A 21734-nucleotide genomic window follows, 5' to 3' on the forward strand; every position below is an offset into this window, starting at 1 on the left:
AAAATGAAATGAAAAATTAAATTGGTGGTACCTAAAATAAATAGTGGAAATCATGGGTTAAATGTGGAATAAGTGGGAGTTAAGTTTATAATATGATTAAATTTATGAGTGGACCACTAATGCATAAAATAAACACATAAATATGGCTGAAGTAAGTCCACTAACCAGCTGAAATATCATCTTCCTCATATTCTCTCAAGAATGCCGAATTGAAGAACACAAAAACCTCCATGGCCATTTTGGGTAAAGCTTGATCCATCCTCCATTTTCAACTCCAAGCTCTTAGGTTCCTTCACAAAAAATGGTCTACACATCACAAGGAAGATATTGATACCAATTTTGAGAAGTTTGGTGAAGGTTTAGCAAGTTACAATTAAAGGTAAGTTTGCATTTTTGAGAATTTCCTTGTTAAACTTTATGTTTATGTTATGGGTGTTAGTTTTGTGAAGGAAATTTTGAAGTTTAAATAGTTATTGAGATAGCCATTTTTGGGCAGCCATGGGGTCACACATTTGATGATTTATTATGCATATAATTGATGAGAAATAATGTTGATCATGGTAAATTAATATCCTAATGAATTGTTTCACATATACATGGTGATTTTGGCATTTGAATGAGAATTGATGGATTGTACGGCAATGTGATGTTGAAGAATGGTTTGTGGCAGCTTGTGGACACTTGAGGAATGGTATATATTGAAGGAAGTATGGGCAGAATATTGACCTAGAAGGATTGATGATATGTATGTAAATTAACATTGTAAAGTGTATGTAAAGTTTGTAATGTTTAGGTGTGTTTGCAATGGTACTTAGAAATTGTAATTGTGAATGATATTTGGTGTGTTGAGGGTGATTGGAATCTGCCCAAAATCATGCTAATGTAATGTAGAAAATGCTTTTGGTAATGTGCCAAAACAGTTTGATAGGTAAGTAAACAAATGGCAAAGGTAAGTGTGTGTTTGAAGTTGGGGTGTGAAATGCATATTGAGGGCAGTGTATATTTTAGCCTATAACCTTGAATGTGTAACCTCAATTGGTATGAGACCAATTTGAGGTGAAACTAGGCACAAAATGTGCCAACTTTCATTGAGAAACCATGCCAAAATTCTGCTTGCAAGGTGACCTAAAAAAATGACCAATTCGGATTAGGTGCAATTAGGACCTGAAAAATGACCAATTGGGCAGCAGTGAGTGTTTAGGCCATAACTCACTCAAACCAGGTCCAATTGACCTGAAATTTTGACCAAGAATAGTTAAGACCCATACCTACAAGTCTTATGAAGACACCAAAGCCCAGAAATGACCATAAGCAAGTCAAACAACTTGCACAAGTTCGGGTCCAAAACTGGCCGAACCAAAATTGACCAATTTGACCTAAAATTGACCTAAAATGGTAGCACTTGACCTGCAATAGTGTAATGACATTTACTTGGTCTACTTAACTCTTATTGACCTGAAATTTTGCTCCGCTGCAATAAGACCTAGATCTACAAGTTTGTAGTTTCGACCGAGACCCGAAAACCGAGGAACTAGATCGTCCGGTTAGGTCAAACCAGTGTCCCTGATCCAAAGAATTTGCATTAAAATGCACTAAGCAAGGAAATGACTTTGGTAAAACATACCAAACCTAAAACCCTATCAAATGTGACATATTAACGACACTAAAACCTAATTTACCTAAAACGCAACGAGGGTCGGTATATTAGGTGATTAAGTGAATAATTGAGTTCAGTGCATTATTTACCAAACACCATCGATAGAGACAGTTTAATTTAGTACTGAAACACTTCAAATTGTGTTTCTCAGTTAACAAGGACTCAGCAAAAGGGAAGGAAACACTGAGTCCAGATCAGGGAGACAGTCATCAGAGGTTTGTGCACAACTAGTTTTCAACTGATTTTGTTTTGAATATTTCATATGATTAAATGATATATTTTTCTTATGAATTATGTTTACCAAGCATTGGATTTAATTCAATGATTATTGAAATTGTTATAGTATGTATGAATTTAACTTTGTGAAATGATATTTTCACAAGTATTAAGCATTGTTATGGATCGAATAAATTATGTTTTGGAAAATTGTGATAGAACATGTTTTGAATTGTGATGGTAATTTTCATGGAAAAATGCCAATTTATGATTTGAATTGTGATGAGCATAAAAATTATTGGATATTGGAATTGAATTTGAATCGAATTATATTGTGATTTATGCTCACTGAAAGGATTGTGATATTGTTTTATATCTCACTATAGATGCTTGACTAGGTTATTACCCGTCTCTCTCATTTGTTGAGAAGACAATGGAGTTAGTTGTGTTTTGATTACCATGGTACGTGCACAGGCTTAGATTCTCCTCTGATTTGAGGTTAGATCTAAGTTTATTTTATCGTTATGGCCCTTACGGAAGATTCATTATTGTGATGGTACTGTGCACGATGATTCGACCTCCCCGACCATAGGGAGTTAGAATCAGATTCGACCTCCCCGACCATAGGGAGTTAGAATCACATTGAATATGGCCCTTTCGGATTAGTCTTGCATAGTTAGTGAGATAAAGATTGATTTTTGAGATACAACATGATTTTTGAGATGCATAATGACTTTTGAGATACAGTATGATTTTTGAGATACAAAATGATTTTGAGATCTGAATGGCTTTTGAATGGTAAGGAATTGTGATTTCAATTATGGTTTGTGTGTAATTGATTTTGTTGGAATCACTTAAATGGATAGTCAAGATTTGATAAATTGAATTTTGTGCTCCAAGTTATTTATACAAATGATTTACATTATTGGCAATGAATATTTTGAGTTGTGAAATTTGATCAAGATTCGATTCTCAAATTATTTATCAAAATTTGTCAATGTATATTGTACTATGTTTTAAATTATAGTTGTGCACCCAGAGTTCACCACTCAGATAGCTTTGTATGTCGTCGCAGTAAGCGAGCATAGAGCAGTGATTAAGTTGCTTTGAGGATACATTCAGATCAGCTCCAGGTATATCATAGATATACCCATGTACATAGGCTTTGATGTAAGCATGTAATAATATGTATGTAAATTATTTGAGCAGTTGTATAGAAACTCTTGTAAAATATTTTGGTATGTAATTAAATGTAAATTATCGTGAATGTAAATCTGAGATTTCATTTACTTAAATAGTTTTGTATTATATTTATTGTATCTCAGTCTTTGAAAAATCACTATGGATTTGAGTTGAGAAATATATTGGAGTTGAGATTTGCAAATACATATTGAAGTGCTTTTTACAGGTTTTCTGAAGAACTGTTTTATCCAAAATACAGATGGCACTCTGCCAAAATTTTTACAGAAACTTCAATTAAGTCAAATGTGTCAGTTTTATCACTTCAGTTCAAAAAGGTTTTTAACACCTGTAAATAGTGCTCACCACTGTAAAAGAAGTAAGAAAAGTTTTGAAAATCCCTTGTAGTGTATTTAATGGGTTATCAGTAGACGGAGTTGGTAATTCATTAGGTATACTACGGGATCATGTTATGCCTTACAGAGGGGTATGGTGTGACATCCATGATCTACTTCTTCATGAATAGATAAATCTTGTTCTTCGTTATAAAGAAAACCATATCTCACTGGTGGGTGAGATACCCTGGTTGTTCTACGAGGAACAGCTGTAGATGTTTCACCAACGGGTATAGGTTGACTAGATGGATCTATATCCATCTGATCTGTTGGTTGGTCAGAATTCTCCAATTCTAACTCTATTTGCCTTCCTTTGCCTCCTTCGTGAACAAACTGTTGTTCAAGAAATGTGGCATCTCTACTTATCACAACCTTTTGTGAAGTAGGCAAATAAAATAATATCCAAAACTATCTTTTGGATATCCAACAAATCGACCTTTTTCTGATCTGGTCTCCAATTTATCAGTGTTCAGCTTTTTGATATAAGCTGGACAACCCCAAATCTTAACATGCTTAAGACTTGGTTTTCTTCTATGCCATATCTCATAAGGTGTGGAAGAAACTAATTTTGATGGAATCTTATTCAGAATATACAAAGCTGATTCTAATGCAATCCCCAAAAGGAGATTAACATATCAGTATAGCTCATCATACTACGTACCATATCCAATAGGGTACGATTTCTCCTTTCAAATACACCATTCAACTATGGTTTTCCTGTAGGAGTCAGTTGGAAATAATGCCATGCTCTCTCAAGTATTCATCAAATTCAGTACTCAAATATTCTCCTCCATGATCTGATCGAAGAGCTTTAATACTCTTTCCTGTTTGATTTTCTACTTCAGATTTAAATTCTTTGAACTTTTCAAAGGATTCATGTTTGTATTTCATCAAATACAAATACCCAAACCTTGATTTATCATCAGTAAAGGTAATAAAATAATGAAAATCGCCTTTAACCATATCCTTAAATGGACCACATACATCACTATGTATTAGCTCCAAAATATTTTTAGCTCTTAGCCCTTGTCCAACAAAGGGTGATCTAGTCATTTTACCCTGAAGGCAAGATTCACAAGTTGGAGTAGGCTCAGAGCCCAATGAGGATAAAATTCCCATTTTCTCTAATTTTGCAATCCTATCTTCTGCAATATGACCTAATCTTAAGTGCCAAATATATTTTGAATTTTGAGTTGATTTTCATCATGGCATTGCATTCTTTTAGATTGCTATACTCTGGATAGTGGAAACACTTTCCTGCTGGCAGTGGAAACACTTTCTTGCTGATAGTGGAAACACTTTCATTTACCTTTGTCAACTTAAATCTTTGTTTTTCTGTTTGGCTATCTTCTTGGAAGGACCAGGAATCTGAGATTTTTTTTTCTTATTGCCCTTCTTCTTGTTGGACTTTTCAGTAGAAGAAGATGCAATCAAAGCTACCTTTTTTCCTTTATTGCCCGACATATTCTTTTGGGCAATAACTAGCATGTTGAGTGAACCAGCTAAGGTGCATTCCTGTTGAGTCATATGAAAATTTATCACAAAATTCCCAAAAGACTCAGGAAGGGACTGAAGGATCAAATCCGTCTGTAGTTGGAAATCCATGTTGAAGTCAAGATGTTCCAACTGCTCAATCACCCGAATCATCTTGTGGACATGATCCCCAACATTCTGTCCCTCAGACATCCTCATACGGAATAGCTGTCTAGATATCTCATACCTAGCATTCCTACTGTGCTCTCCATATAACTCTTGTAGGTGAAGGAGGATCTCACTCGCACTCAACATGTTCTCATGTTGCTTTTGTAACTCATTACTCATAGAAGCAAGCATGTAACACTTAGCTCTCATATCATGCTCCTTCCACTTATCCAAAGTTTCATGTTCCTCTTGTGTGGCCTCTAGAGGTAAGGGACCAGGAAAATTTGAATCTAGAACATATCCTATATGTTCAAGGTTCAGGACAAGTTTCAAATTTCTTAGCCAATCAGACAGATTAGGTCCTGTCAACCTATTGCGATCAAGTATGCTTGCAAAGATATTGGATGGTGGTGGTTGTTCTGTGCTTATTTTTATCAGAAAATTAACTGCAGAAAATAACCAGATTAATTAATAAATGTATCATGTAATTAACCAAAATGATTATGGTCTTTTAATCAAATCGGTCCTCCCACTAACTTAGCGAATCCTACACTTCCAAAGTAGAAAACGAAAATCCTAGTTGGATGGATTTCTAGTGGGTGATTGAATTCTTATAATTCTATTGATCATTCTCAGGTACATCCATTATTGGAATTACAATAAACTATAAGTGAGCAACTCCTTGCCCATCACATCTCATGTGAGGTTTAATCCTTTACCTAGCCCCTAATGCTCAAAATCTCAGGTACATCCATTATTAACTTATCTTGCATTAGTTAAGTTGATCCCATTGAGCCAGTAATTATGCAAATAATTTTAATGTCCTCAGGTACATCCAATATTGGCCACCAAACTATTTACATATTTACAACATCTCATGCTTAACAATTATTCTTAAGAAAATCTCTTAAATTAATTGCATCTTATACAACTATTTAAAATTTCTTAAAATAATTGCCCCAATGGAGGGCCCATGTTATAATTACTTTAATTATAATATTTCCAACTTAATCATTTGTTTGAAAGATTTTATAGTCATTCTAATTACTATTAAGGCCTCACTTTGCAATTTATCCAATTAACATGCATATATCATATAATAGCATACATTCCCATACATCTCATGCATTCATGGATAAGCAATAAATATGGTATGATCATGGACTTTCTAAGGGATTCAATTTTGAGCCACCAAGAATTTAATCAGGGCATTCCTAGGTGCATTTCATTCATTCATTTTACAAGAGTTACTGAAGGAGTACATAATCAACACTTGATCTTGAATTCCTCCCACTGGTCCCACCAATGCTCTTGACCTCCTTGAACATCTTGCAATCCAATATTACATAGTAATCCTTGGCATACCAAGGCAAATTTACAAGAACTTAAATAAATGAAATTACAACCCAAAAATTATTACAAACCTAATAATACATGCCCAAAATAAATTAAAATAAATTAATTAATTTACAATCCCAAAGAAACATAAAAGAAATAAATCCAATCACATTGGTCCTTTATAGTCCATGATCATCCATCATGCATATCACTATTTAACAAATAAATAAAACATATATACTTAAATTAAATCGAATATCTCATATTCAACTTAAAAATCCAGATTTGAATATGATTCAAATAAATTTAAAAATTCAAATTTAAATATGATTCAAACAACTTTAAAAATTTAGATTTGAATCACATTCAAACAACTTTTAAAATTCATATTTGAATCACATTCAAACAATTTTTAAAATTCTGATTTGAATCATAATTTAATTGTGTGATAAAAATTCTAATTAAACAATTTAAGTAGACACAAAATGGATCTTAGATCATTTAACAATTGCACATTCACCATCCATTTACCTTTGCACACCATTGTAGTGCATCAACCATGCGCACCATGGTGTTCATCATTTGTGCCGCCACCTTGGCTTTGCAACCAGCAATGAACTTTTGATCTCACGATCAATCACACAATTAAATCATATAAACATGAATCTAAATGGCAAATATAGTGGCTCTGATACCAATTGAAGGAACAAAAGTGTGAAAAACACAAGTTTATACCATTGAATTCAAAAATTTTCACCTAGGGTCACATGCATCATGCAAGATTTATTTTTATCTATTTGATTTCAATGATAAACAACATATTAAAACTCTTTTAATATGTTTTTGGATCTGTATTTGTCATTTAAGATTTTAAAATTAATCAGATTAATTTTAGAACCCTAGATAAAATCAAGAACGATTACACTAACCTCTTGATGCACTGCAGCGTGTCTGCGCCTTTGAGATTTATCTTCAGGACACCAAATGTTGTCCCCCTAGCTTGTCCGCACCAAGAACACCTATGGCAGCCCTTGAACAGCTTCTAAAGCTTTTCTATTAATTAGAAATTCAAGTTCTGCCTTTTAAGATATTAGAGATGTGAACAAGACACTAGAAACAATTTATAGTGTTCTTAATTAAAGAGATTGATGGCTAATCTCTTTGAATTGATGAGAGATGAAAAAGAATAGATGGAGAACTTCAAAATGGTGTGAAAAAGGAGAGAAGTGGCTGCTGGTTGTTTTTTCTTTTCATAACAACACTTATATAGTTTGGTTAACACATTAAACCCTTGCCACATGTCACCCTTTGATTAGCTCTAGGTTTAAGTGACCCAATCACATTGTGCCAAGTGTCAAACCTATATTTAATCTTGATTTTAATTATCTTACATGATTAAAAAACATTTGGCAAGCTTATGTGTAATCCCATGTGTCACCATCTCATGGTGCCACGCGTCACACTATGAAATGACCAAAATGTCCCTGTGTCTTAATTTTGAGTTCTTAACCCAAAATAATTATTTTTCTTCTTCTAATTTATATCAAATATAAATTAATTAATGAATCTCTATTAATTAATTTCTCATTAGTTAAATTCATATTTAAACACCTTAAATATAAATTTAACTTATACTATACATCCAATAATCTAGATTTGGTTTCAAGTCATGCTAGGGACTTTGCAATTTAATTGCAAACCAAACCTATTTAATTAATCAATTAGACTCTTTAATTAATTAATTAAATCATATTTAAATAGGTGATAACTTGTTTATGTGTGTGACTTACTAGGCTCATCACTAATTGACAATGAGACATGATATCAACTCTTAATATCATCAGAACTCTTTCTTACCATAAATGATTTCTCTAAATCATTTTATGAACCTCATAGACCATGGTTAACACCTAGCATAGCATGCCATGGCCACCCAATTAGTAATAAGGTTTACCTTAAATGAACCTATAATAATATGTTACCATGCACTAGAATCTCTCTGTTACAAAATTCCAACTCAAGCTGGAGTCATGGTTTATGTCAAACTCCATTTGCTATGAATATTATGTTCTCTTTTAATTACAGTTTTTGATTAAAAAGATTTTCTCATCAGAAACTCTTTTCTGAATAAATCTATCTGTCCTGGCCAAGAACTTGAAACATCAAGAACAATTAAATGAACATAGGATTTTATCCTATTTACTTAGAGGAACAAATTCCATCTTGATCAACACCTACCTCCATATATAACTAGTAGGAGCCAACACATGCCCATTTACCCATACATAGTACAAGTATGAAAGCAGTATCAAACTCAAACTACCTATATACAAGATAATTGTGCTATCTTAGGTCTAAAGATTATATGCACTGATATGATTTATGACAAAACATTGACAAGAGTAAACTCCATATGCTTGTCATAAGTGTCACTGGTTTGGCCTACTTATCATTTATAAGTGCCTATCATGTTTGTCATATGGCATGAGACTCACCATTCCATCTTAGTTATATCTCATATAAATAACTTGGTAACAAACGTGAATACAATCTTTATGGATTAGTCATGTCGTTATTATGAAGTATCCTCGATTGTGAACCTATTTATGATACTTTGTGCTAGAAATATTGTCACTCATATTCTTAACAACTTAAGAATAATATTTCTAATAAAATATCAATGGACCTTTTCTATTACACATAAATATATTATGTAAACAAAAAAGTGGAAATGCCTTTTATTAGTAAAAATATGTACAAGATACATACTAAATGATATGCTCTAGGACATACTACTAACAACTCTGCCACATCTCTTTTCATACCCATCCACCAGTAATGCTCCTTTAGCCCTCTATACATTTTTGTGCCACTTGGGTGCATGGCAAAAGAAGAATCATGTGCTTCCTTTAAAATGATCTTCCTCAATTCAACATCATTAGGAACACACATTATGCCCTGGTGTAGCAGTAAACCATCATCTCTAACTGAGAACTCAGGTTTCTTGCCCTGCCAGACTTTTTCCAACAGCTTCTGATACTTCTGATCATTCTGAGCAGCCATTCTGATTGATCAATCAACACTGGCTGAATATGCCATGTAACTGCTGTCTGCCCATCATCAATAATCTCTAAACTGGCATGTAATGATCTCAACTCATATACCAAGGATAAAGGAGTAACCCGTAGACTTGCCATAGTCTTGCGACTTAAGGCGTCAGCCACAACATTAGCTTTCCCTGGCTGATAGTCTATCAGACAATCATAGTCTTTTATCAACTCTAACCATCTCCTCTGTCTCAAATTCAACTCTTTCTGGGCACCCAAATACTTCAAACTCTTATGATCTGTGTAGATGTTGTAACACCCTCCCGGTAATCATTCCGTACATTCTACTGTTCCGGTGACCGGTGTCGGTCCGGACAGCTAGAACGTCCGGAAAAATAATTAAATTTAAGTGAGGGACCATAATTAACTCAAATATTAATAAGAAAAATTTAGTAAAAATTTTAGGAATAAAATACAACCGAGTTAAACGAGCCGGTGCCCAAGCGATGGGTAACCAGAGGGAAGTTGCGGTTCTCGCAACGAGGAGCCCTGGACCCGGGAGAAAAATTATAAAATAATTTTTGGGACTCCAGAGAAGGGTTATTGAGGTTCCCATGGCATTAGAATGCCAAGAAAATACCTAGAAAAATTTTTCAAACGGTACAGACAATTTTGACCCGTTAAGCCAAACGAAGGGCATTTTGGTCATTTCGCCTTCAGAGGTGATTTTTGGCCGATTTGTCCAGTTGAGTAAATAATTAATATGACATAAAATATGAATAAACTGTACTAGAAATTAAATTGAAATTGAGTAGTGGAGGAAGGAAAAGAAATTGAGGAAAAAGGGCTATTTATGACATCATGGTGATGTCATTTATAATTACCAACCAATCACAATTAAGCCCTTATTTGACTAACTAATAAAGAGACAAATTGAAGACTAAATTCATCAAAGATCCAGCAGCCATCTCCTTCCCCAAAACCAGCCAAAAACGTAGAGAGAGAAAAGAGAGGGTTTCCACCATAGTTCAAGCTTCCAAGCTTTGAAACCTTGCTTATCTTGCACCAAAAACCCTAGATCCCTTCAATAAAAATTACCCCCACACCTTGTTGGAGTGTTTGGCAGCCAAGAAAAGCCAAGAAAGTGAAGGAATTGCTTGGGAAAAATCTGCCCTAATCAAGGTTAGTGCATTAGACACTTAAAACTTCTTATTTTCATGAATTGTAACTTGTAATTGAGTAAGAATTGTAACTAAAATGAACAAGAATTTTGTGTACACATACTATGAATTTTTGGCAGCCCTTGTGAAGGAATTATTTTGATTGTTTTGATGTACTTAAAGTGGGCTATAGATCAAGTTTAAACCATGTGTGTATGTGATTATTGAAGGAGCTAATAATTAAGGTGTTGTGAAAACCTATAATGGAACTAGGGTTTTGAAGAGTGAAAAATTGGCTTGGCTTGGGAAATTGTTAGAGAACATTTTAATGGTCAATTAGTGACCATTTTAGGTAAGTTGACCATAATTAGAACTGAAAAATAGTATGGTAAAGTGAAGGTGAAATCTGCCCTAGGACAGCAGCAATGGACTGAAAATTCAGTCCACTTACACAGCCATAACTTTGGCTGTGTTAGTCCAATTGGTGTTTGGACAATTGGACATGAAACTAGGCTTATAATGGCACATTTTTTCTGAAGAAACCATGCCCAAAAGACCAAAGCAAGAGGACCAAAACTTGGCCCCAATCCGGACACCCTGCAACTGCCTCTGCAGAATTGACCAAATGAACAGTAACTGTTCATTTGGCCATAACTCACTGTAGATTTGGTCAATTGACCTGAAAGTTTTACAGCAACAAGTTAAGACATAGACAAACAACTTTCATGAAGGAACCTACCCCAAATTATGGCCAGAACCTAACCCAAATGGCAGTGGCAGTCACTGTTCATGTTACTGTAGATATGGTAATTTCTGCAGAATGCACATCCGGCCAGCTGTGGTTTTTAGACCATATCTAGAGCTAAAAAACTCCAAATGGAGTGATTCAAAAAAGGAAATTCAACTAGACAAAATAAGGAACAACTTTCATGTTTTACATTTCTTCAAATTTCCACAGTAACAGTGTCCAATAGAACAGTGAAGTTGACTTACCAAAACTGAAAATTCTGCTTGTGTTGGTTTAAACTTTGAAATGGTATAAATGCTTAATGCCAACAAGTTTGGAATGCCAAATGTGGTATGTAGGGAGTGCCAAAGTCGATGTACATATTTTTATTCTAAAAGTCAACATTTTTGTTGACCAATAAGATGAATAGTGACACTAAAAATTTGAAATTCACAAATTGAAGAATTTAAAAGTTTCAAATGCCCTAGTATACCTAACATGATTGGTTTGGATAGTTTGGCATGCCAATAGGGTTCGATTAGCGATCGCACATGGCAATATGCCATTCTCGTGATTTCATGGCTTTTAGCCATTCGATCAGATATTGAGACTTGGCCTTGTGCTCGATATTATTACGACTTGTTAGCTGCTCATGCACACCGGGAGATGCATATGTGACCGATGGTGTGACGGCCCGAGGTACTAGGTACCCAGTGCCAGTTTACCCGTTATCCAGTCCAGTCATCTAGTGTAGGTTACTTGGGGCAACCAAATGAATAAAAGTGAACAACGTTAATGAAACAATGAATATATCTATACCAACAAAGAAAGCATACACATTCTATACACATTCATTTTCTTGCTATTTTCTTCTATTATATTATTGCACCACTAAGCATTATTGCTTAGCGCGTTGCTTTTGCCACGCGTAGGTACTGGAGATCCCGATCGTGAGCCTAGTAGACCACAGACTGGGTGAGTCCATCCGACAGTTCTGCTCAGTGTCCGTGTCACCTCAACTTCTGCTGTGCCTTGGTAGGACACTAGGTGTCATTTTGACATTTTGTAACTTAATTTTGATTTTTCTTGATATGTAATTAAACTTGTGTAATGTATATTGATGTTTATGTAAATTATGAAAATTGTATTTGTTAATGGAAAAGTAAATGTTTACTTGTGATTTATATGTGATCATCACATGTGAATGATGAATGAGAGTTGAAATTGAAATGTTGAGATCTTGATATTGGAATTGAGAATGATTGAATTTGTTTATTGGAAGTATTTTTAACAGGTTCCGAAGAACTGTTTTCTCCATTTTTAGCCGGTACTCCGCCGGATTTTCTTTAAAATTTTCGGAACCTCAAATAAATTGTAATTTCAATAAAGGAACTATATTTCACAAACTATATTCAAAACTTTGACAAAAATTAATTAAGGTAAAATAGAGTGTGCCGGTACACCGTGTGGCATAGCTTGCTCGCCTACACTGTAGACGGGTAAGGGGTGTCACAGATGTAACACCTTTTCCCATACAAATAATGTCTCCAGATCTTAAGAGCAAACACAATAGCTGCAAGCTCCAAATCATGTGTTGGATAATTCCTCTCATGCAGTTTTAGCTGGCGTGATGCAAAGGCAATGACATTTCGATCTTGCATCAATACACAGCCTAACCCATTGTGAGAAGCATCACTATATACTGTGTATTCTTTACCTGGAGTAGGTAAAGTCAGGACTGGAGCTTCAGTCAAACATTTCTTCAATTCATCAAAACTCTGTTGGCATTTGTCCGTCCACTGAAATTTCACATCTTTTCTAAGCAGCTTGGTCAATGGAGATGCCAACATGGAAAATCCCTTCACAAATCTACGGTAGTATCCAGCTAAACCCAGAAAACTGTGAATCTCTGTGACATTTCTGGGTGGCCTCGAATGAAGGATAGCTTCTACCTTACTTGGATCTACCTTAATGCCCTCTTCTGATACTACATGCCCCAAGAAAGATATTTCTTTCAGCCAAAACTCACACTTCGATAATTTGGCATATAGCTGTTTCTCCCTCAAAATTTGCAGTACAATCTACAGATTTCTATCATGATATTCTGCATTCCTCGAATAGACCAATATATCATCTATAAATACCACAATAAACTGGTCGAGGTATGGTCTGAAGATAGTGTTCATCAGATCCATAAAAGCAGTCGGAGCATTAGTTAACCCAAATGGCATAATCAAGAACTCATAATGGCCATAGTGGATTCTAAAGGCAGTTTTAGGAATACTCTGCTCTTGCACTTTCAGCTGATAATAACCTGATCTCATGTCAATTTCGAAGAACACAGCTGCACCCTTCAACTGATCAAACAAGTCATCAATGCGGGGTAATGGATATCTGTTCTTTATAGTTACCTTATTCAATTATCGATAATCAATACACAAGCGGAGAGTGCCATCCTTCTTCTTAACAGACAACACCGACGCTCCCCAAGGTGACACACTAGGGCAGATAAAGCCCTCATCAAGCAATTCTTATAACTGCACTTTCAACTCTTTGAATTCTGTAGGTGCCATTCTATATGGCGTTATGGAGATTGGGTCCACACCAGGCATAACATCAATCTCAAACTGCACCTCTCTTTCTGGAGGTAATCTTGGTAATTCATCAGGAAACACATCCGGAAAGTCACATACAGTAGGGATGTCCCTCAGTTATGGGCTCCCCACTTGGGTGTCTATCACATGTGCCAAGTATACTTCACACTCCTTCCTGATCATTTTTCTAGCTAGTGCAGCCAAAATGATGTTTGATGGCAGTAAATACCTCTCCCCATGTATTACCACATCACCGTACAAAGGGAGACCAAAAGTGACTGTCTTCAGTCTACAGTCAATCATGGCATGATGCCTAGCTAACCAATCCATGCCCAAGATGATATCATACTCTCTGAAGGGCATTTCAATCATATCTGACAGAAAAACATGTCCTTGGATCACCAAAGGACAATCTCTATAAATTCTGTTGACCAGGACCTCTTGTCCTAACGGACTAGTTACTAGCACTTCAAAACCCATTTGCACACATGGAACAGCAAGTGAACTGACTGTGCTAGCACTAACATATGAATGGGTTGAACCCGGATCAAACAACAGAAATACATCTTGATCAGAGATAGAGAATTTACCAGCTACCACATCGGAAGTCTCAGCCTCTTCTCGCTGTCTCATTGTGTAAACTCTGGCTGAAGCACTTCCTTGTACTGATTGACCAATCGTGTTCGATCGCTCAAGCAAAGCCTCTCGCCTCTTCCTCTCGCTAACCGATCAGTGAACCTCGGGAGCAGGACTGCAATAGATCCTTGGCGCATAGGAGTTGGACCATATCTCGAAGACGGAGCACTAGTGCAGTCTCTTGCTAAATGACCCTTGCCTCCGCAGTTAAAGCAAGCTCCAGTGGCCCAATAACACTCCCCCCCATGAATCTTGCCACAAGTCTCACAGGGGCGGGCAGAATGTGAACCCCTGCTCGAGTGCTGACCAGATCTAGGGGTTCTCTGTTCAGAGAATCTGCCTTTACCAAATCTTCCACCTAGACCCCTGCTGGGTCCACTAAACTTCTTTTTCTTTCTAGAGGTAGCACCAGAACTCGGTTCAACTGATTTTTCCCCCTTGTCTTTTTCTGATTTCTCAGCTTTTTCTGATTTTTCTTTCACTGGGGTTGCTTCTGATTCAATTCTCTCCAGTTCAAGTGCTTGAGACATTAGCTCTGAGAAGTTGCTATGTAAAAATCCCACAACTTGCATCCTTACACTGGGCTTCAAACCCATTTCAAATCTAGTGCACCTTGCCTTGCTAGTAGTAAGGAGAGTCCCAGTATAATGACTTAAGCGGGAGAACTCCTTCTCATACTCCGCCACTGATCGGTTCCCTTATTTCAAACTCAAAAATTCTTGTAATTTCTGATCAACATATGCATCTGGAATGTATTTCTGTCTGAACTCTCTGATGAAGTCATCCCAAATTAGCACTGGTGGTTCAGCCAAGCTGTGGGGGATGGTCTTCCACCAATTATATGTATCTCCTTGTAGTAGCGACACAGAATATTCAAACTTCAGTTCATCTTGGCAGTGCAGCTTCTTAAATACTTTGTCCATTCTTTCAAGCCATTGCTCTGCCTCTAAAGGGTCCACTGTACCCTTAAATTCTGCAGCCCCATACTTTAATAATTTATCATACTGTCTGGCTGGAGGCAGTGGTTGTGCCACAGGTGGTTGGGGTGGAGCTTGAACAGGCATACCCCCAGCCATTTGTTGAAACATTATCGCCATCTGCTGTGCAAACTGTGCAAGGAACTGCGGCATTTGTGGGGCTAGTGCTAATGACCCACTAACATTCTGCAGAGCTGGGGCTTCCCCTTGTGCCTCAGCTTCAACAGACTGCTCGACTGAGCGATCTCCTTCTTCTATTTCAATCTGAAGTTAGGGTATCTCCTGAACAAGTAACACATGGAGATTTCCCTCCGTTAGTTCATATTTATGATGTAATGCACTGCATGTAACAATTATGGACATTGAGCAGTTGTACTTAACAAAAAAAGGCACAAATACATAGGTTAAAACATACTTCAAAAATTTGCTCTTATACCACTAAAACATGTCACACCTTACCCCTCTGTAAGGCATAACATGATCCCGTAGAATACCTAATGAACTACCGAACTTCACCTACCGATAACTCATTAAGTACCCTACAAGGGATTTTAAAACAATTTTCTTATTTTTTATAAGTGGTGAGCATTTTCTAATAAGTATTTAAAACATTTAGTTAAAATTAAAACTAGTTAATATTTTTGGTCCATTTTAGTTTTCCACAAATTTTATAAAAATTTTGATAGAGTTCCCTCTGCATTTTGAGAAAAGAGTTCTTCAAATACCTGTAAAAAGCACTTCTAAAAATTTTTCCCCAACAACTACTTCAATTTCACAATCACACTCAATCCATTTCAACAATTCCACAATCATTTCAATCAATTTCTCAAGTTCAAAATTTAATAATCCTCAAAATACTAGTAATACATTTCATTCAAATTAAATAAAATAGTTCCACTCATATTTCATTAGAGACAAAACAATTCATATACACATCATTACAAAATTTACATCAAAGGAAGTTCAAACTAAATTTTTTTATTACAAACTTCATACAAACTTTGTACCAGCTGCTCAAGACCCATTTACATGTCCATACTTTTATATGCAATACATATATCAAAAGAAATATTTACAATTAGGGTATAAATTATACCCGATGACTTTAAGCTGATAGCTCCTCACACCTCAGCAGCTCAGTCTGCTGCTCCTCTAGTCTCTGTATCTGCGATAGCAATAGAAGCTATCGCTAAGTACTAGGACTCAGTGGTGTATAACATACTAAAATAATCTTTATGTAAAATATAAATCACATTTATTCAAAAATTTGACTAAACATGAGCAATAAACACAAAACATGAATTATGAAATTTTAATGCAAACCAAGTTCATTTCGAAGTATCAAAACACATTTCATAAAACCACAGTTAGATCATGCCATTCGAAACAAATAGAATCTCAATAGCCAGAGGCTAAAGAGAAATCACATCACAAGGCTAGCTAGCTCAAATATATGGATATCCATTCACATCCTCTTCTACTGGCACACCTCAACACTTCTCTAGAGAAGGAATCAAAATTTGAAACTAATTAGCCCCACTAGTCGTGCTAGTGAGGTGTTCAAATATATGGCCATGACACTGTGGTTTCAAAACTTATCTTAACAATTTGCTAAACATTGTCATTTCAATATACATAATAACTTTCAACAATTTAAATCAAATATCATAAGAATGTCATAATCCAATATTTCATATTATTCAAAACAGTATGCAAAAGATGATTATAAAAAGTATACGTTGTGCACAAACCTCAAGCGAGTCACCTCTTGGCCTTGACTCGGTTCCTAGGGTTCCTTCCTGGTATTCTTTTCAAATGAAACACACAATTTTATAATGTTTTAGTACTAAAACTTAACATAAATCCAAAATAAATTTAGCCTCTTTTTTACCTAACTCTAACGTTCTAAACTCGACGTTCTCGAAATTTTGTGTTTCGGGTTACTATTCATTACACTATTCAAGTCAAATTGTTGACTTTCTAAGGCTTAATAGGTATGGGAACTCCAACTTCACCCACACACCACATTTTGGTCACTAAACTTGTTGGTTTTGGTCATTTTTCTCAAAACTTAGGTCTTTTAGGCTAAATGGCCAAATTTTCAGTTTTGGTGTCCCTAATTGTACTGTTTTATTGGTCAGTTTACTGTTGGAATTTGGCAAAATTTTCTTCATAGAAAATGTTTCCTATTGTCTTAAGTTTATTCTCCTTTTTGAATCACTCTAATTGGAGTTTTGTAGCTCATGTTATAAGCAAATTACGTTTACTGTTCATGCTGCAGAATTTGGTTCTGCAGATTTGTTGATCCAACTTCATTCAGTAATTTGATCAAGTTAAGTTCATAATTTGGTCTAATTTTATTCATATTACCATGTCTTAGGTTTCCATCGGTTCAAGAATCGCCTAAATCGGAGTTTTCTAGAGAGAGTTATAGGCATTGAAACTTTACTATTCAAATGGCAAATCTGCAGTCTGCCGATTCAGTGACCCAAATTTGCTCAGTAATTTGATTTGGTTAATAGCATAATTTGGGTTTATATTCTTCATGAAAGTTTTAGATCTATATCTCATCTAGCCACTGGTAAAATTTCAGGTCATTTTGACTTGTCTAGCTCGAGTTATGACCAAATGAACAAACACTGTTCATTTGGTCAGTTTATGCAAGGCAGCTTGCAATTTTTCAACTTTAGTCAATTTGTTCACTAGGTTTTAGTCACTTTTTGGGCATGCTACCTAAATGAAAATTGTGTCATTTAGTGTCTATTTTCATTCCCAATTGGTCTCATACCAATTGGACTTGTAAAATTTTATTTTTTGTCCCTCAAAGTTGAGTTTTGGTCATGGTGCATACCCAATCCGAATTTGACTTTAATTCCAACACTTCTAACACACTTAATTAGGTCACAAATGACCATTTCTCACTTCACATTAGGTCAAAGTCACCATTTACAAGTTTCTCACATTTTTAGTCTCTAAACCCTAATGTCCAAAACCCTAACTTCCATGTTTAGCTCATTTCATGCAATTAAACTATATAAACCTCAACTACACCTTCAATCAAGCTTGCTTACCTTTTTAATTGTATCAAAATGCATCAATTTCAAGTTACCTCTAAGCTGGCTGAATTTCACTATATTCCTAAATATGTTGTTTTTATTTTATTTTCATCAATACTAATTCACTTCAAGTGCAAATTCATGAATATAAGGAGAATTGAGAGGATTCTTGACTAACCTTTAAGGAAGTATTCCCAAAGCTTCAATTTCCTTTTTATTTTTCTTCAAATTTCTTTCTCAATAGGCTTGCCAAGATCCAAGAACAAGTTTTATTTAGGAAAATTGTGGGGTTTATGGGATTGATTCAAGCTTTAAAAGCTTGAAATTAAGTAGCCATGGAGGATTTAGTGAGAAAAGGGAGAGAGATGAGAAGCTACGGGAAAGAGAAAAAAAAAAAAAGAAGAAGAAGAAGATAAAATTTGGCTTTTCAATTTTGTTTTTATTTTTTAATTTGACTTAGTCAATTAGTTAATTAAATTAAAATTAATTATGAAGTCATAGTTGCATCATCATGATGATGTCATCACCTTTTCAACTTTTCTTTTTCTTTTTTTTTTTGCTATTAGTTCTTTAATTTAATTCTCAATTCCGAAATTTTATTTTCTCCGATTTTATTTAACAGTTAGGTCAGGAGTTAGCTCTCGGGGTCAATTGACCAAATTATTTGACTGGCTTAATAGTTCTTTTTTGTGATTTTCTCTTTTCCACTGTGTTCATAAGGGTCCTAAGGACCGCGACGTCACATTTTACGGTTTGAAATTTGAGTTTAAAAAGACTTTGCAGTCCTTCCCGAGAAGGTCACCCATCGCTGTGACTCTCAGCTCGTTTAACTTCTTCTGTTTTGTTTTTCTTATTTATACTTAACTAGTTGGACATTACTAATTATTTATGTTTATGGCTTCTCTAGTTGTCTTAAGTGTGGTTCTAATCCCCTTAACTGTCCAGACCAACACCGGTCACCGGAACAGTGAAATATACCAGGCTATGCAAATAGGAGTGTTACATTCTAGCTGTCCGGATCGACACTGGTCACCGGAGCAGTAGAACGCACTACCGAATATAGGGGTGTTACAATCTTGGTGAACTTAGGTTCAATAAATTCATTATGTATTAAAAAGTAAACAATTTGAGTGAATAGTAAGGTGAGTAGTAAAAAAAGACACAAAGTGTAAGAACTAAATTGGTAGAGGAAATTAAGGCATGAAATTTGGAATCCATGAAATGTTCATGGATTACATGGAATAGGTAATTAAGATTTATGCTCCCAACACCAATGGAATTCATAATATATTAGCAAAACAACTTGAAGTATGAAATGTTCTTTACATGAATGGATTGTTGAATGTATAAATGAGATAAAAGTGCCATTTGGGATTTAAGTTCCCATCAAGAGAGAAAGGAAAAATGTTTTGAATACATTGGTATATGTGAATCATTGTTTAAAATTGTGATCAATATGAATAACATAATGAATGAATAAATGAACCATATTAATGTATGAATAAGATATTAGTTCTCATTATTGTAAAAAGGAAAAGTACTTAGAGTACAATGGTATAAAAGGATAATTGATATGAATTGTGATCATATAAATGATCAAATGAATGTATAAATTATAATTAAAATTTATTATAAAATAATGAAGTCATAAAACACAATATATTAATATTTAATGATATTATGTGCCCTTGTATTGCCTAGACAAGTGTGTCAGATTGGATAGATTGGCATGCTAATAGGGTATTGTTTTAGCAGTACTGCGAAAGGCTTTATGCCTGTATTCAAGGCTTTATGCCCGTATTCATGGTTTTTATGCCCGATTGTGTTATCATGGCTTTTTAGCCATACTGACTGCATACGTGGTTGACGTTTCGCGTCCCATGGTATGACGGCCCGAGGCACCGCAGTGTCTAGTGTCAACGACCCGTTATCCAGTTTAGTCAGCCTGTCATAGGTTACTTGGGCAGTCTAATTTATTAAAATAAGTTACAAATATTAGCAATTAAAAATGCTAGAAAGCAAATAAATGAGTAAGAAGTTTTGAAATAAATTAGATTAGCTCTAAAAATTTATTTCTTATAATGATGTGAAGTAAATTAAATTAGTTCCAAAAAATTTTAAATATTACAAATGATTGTAAATAACTTGGAAAGTATTAAGGAAGTGATAAAAAGACTAGTATAAGAATTATAACTTAAATAATATTACAAATGTGACTTTCATAAGAATATAAGTATAAGTATAAATTTTATTTTTATTTGTACATTATATAAATGATTATTGTAAACTTGTGAAAGAAGTGATTCTAGAGAACAAAATAAATGACGAAAGATATATTATATGGAAAATTTCATATGAACCCAGTAAAATTCTTAAATATAGAAAATATGCTCCAATTATTTTTACTTGTTAAATTATTTCCTTGTTATATTATTGCGCTACTAAGCAGCAATGCTTAGCGAGATGGATTTGCTTCCTCGCGCAGGTACTGAAGTTAAAGCCCAGCGAATACCAAACAGAGATTTTGGAGTTTTGATCTACAAAGTATTCAAGGTTGTCACCTCCTTAGCAATGCATATAGATAGGGCCCATATAACTTATTTTATGTATTTTGTACATTATGTAAATTATGAACTTGTGTAATTAGTTTATAAATCATGTAAATTTATATAATTTGAACATTTTTACATATAAATTGAGTATGGAAATGATTATAAAATTGAAATATATGAATGAGTATGTGAATTACAAGAATTGAATGTTACATGAATTTGATGAACATGAATGATATTTTTATTGTAAAATATTATTGAAAATTTCAAGCAGGTGAATAATGAAATACGTCAACTGATAATAAAATAGGGGAAACTCCATTGATTTCTCTCTAGAAAAAAATAATTGATATTAAAATATAAAGAGATTAAATTATTAAAATAATAAAGTAAGACAAGATAGGGTGCTTCGACACCGAATGTCGCACACCTCGCTTGGCTACACTATAGGCGGGTGAGGGGTGTTATACCATGGGATGACTCAACTCTACTACTTTATTCCCTACTAGGAGTAGGTGTAGGTGCATGACTCTCTACCTCCTCCTCTATCGGTCCTGGA

At 34.8% G+C, this 21734-nt stretch overlaps 1 long non-coding RNA gene across 1 annotated transcript in view; it reads left to right on the plus strand.

Annotated features, from left to right (window-relative positions):
• Positions 1-303: 303 nt before the first annotated feature.
• The window catches only part of LOC131170435 (uncharacterized), a 54087-nt gene continuing 32656 nt past the window's right edge, over positions 304-21734 (plus strand). The window contains exon 1 of the long non-coding RNA XR_009141184.1: positions 304-379. This is a non-coding gene — a long non-coding RNA (uncharacterized LOC131170435). The remainder of the gene's footprint in view (positions 380-21734) is intronic.

Source organism: Hevea brasiliensis, chromosome 11 (assembly GCF_030052815.1).
Source record: "Hevea brasiliensis isolate MT/VB/25A 57/8 chromosome 11, ASM3005281v1, whole genome shotgun sequence".
Lineage (NCBI taxonomy): Eukaryota > Viridiplantae > Streptophyta > Magnoliopsida > Malpighiales > Euphorbiaceae > Hevea > Hevea brasiliensis.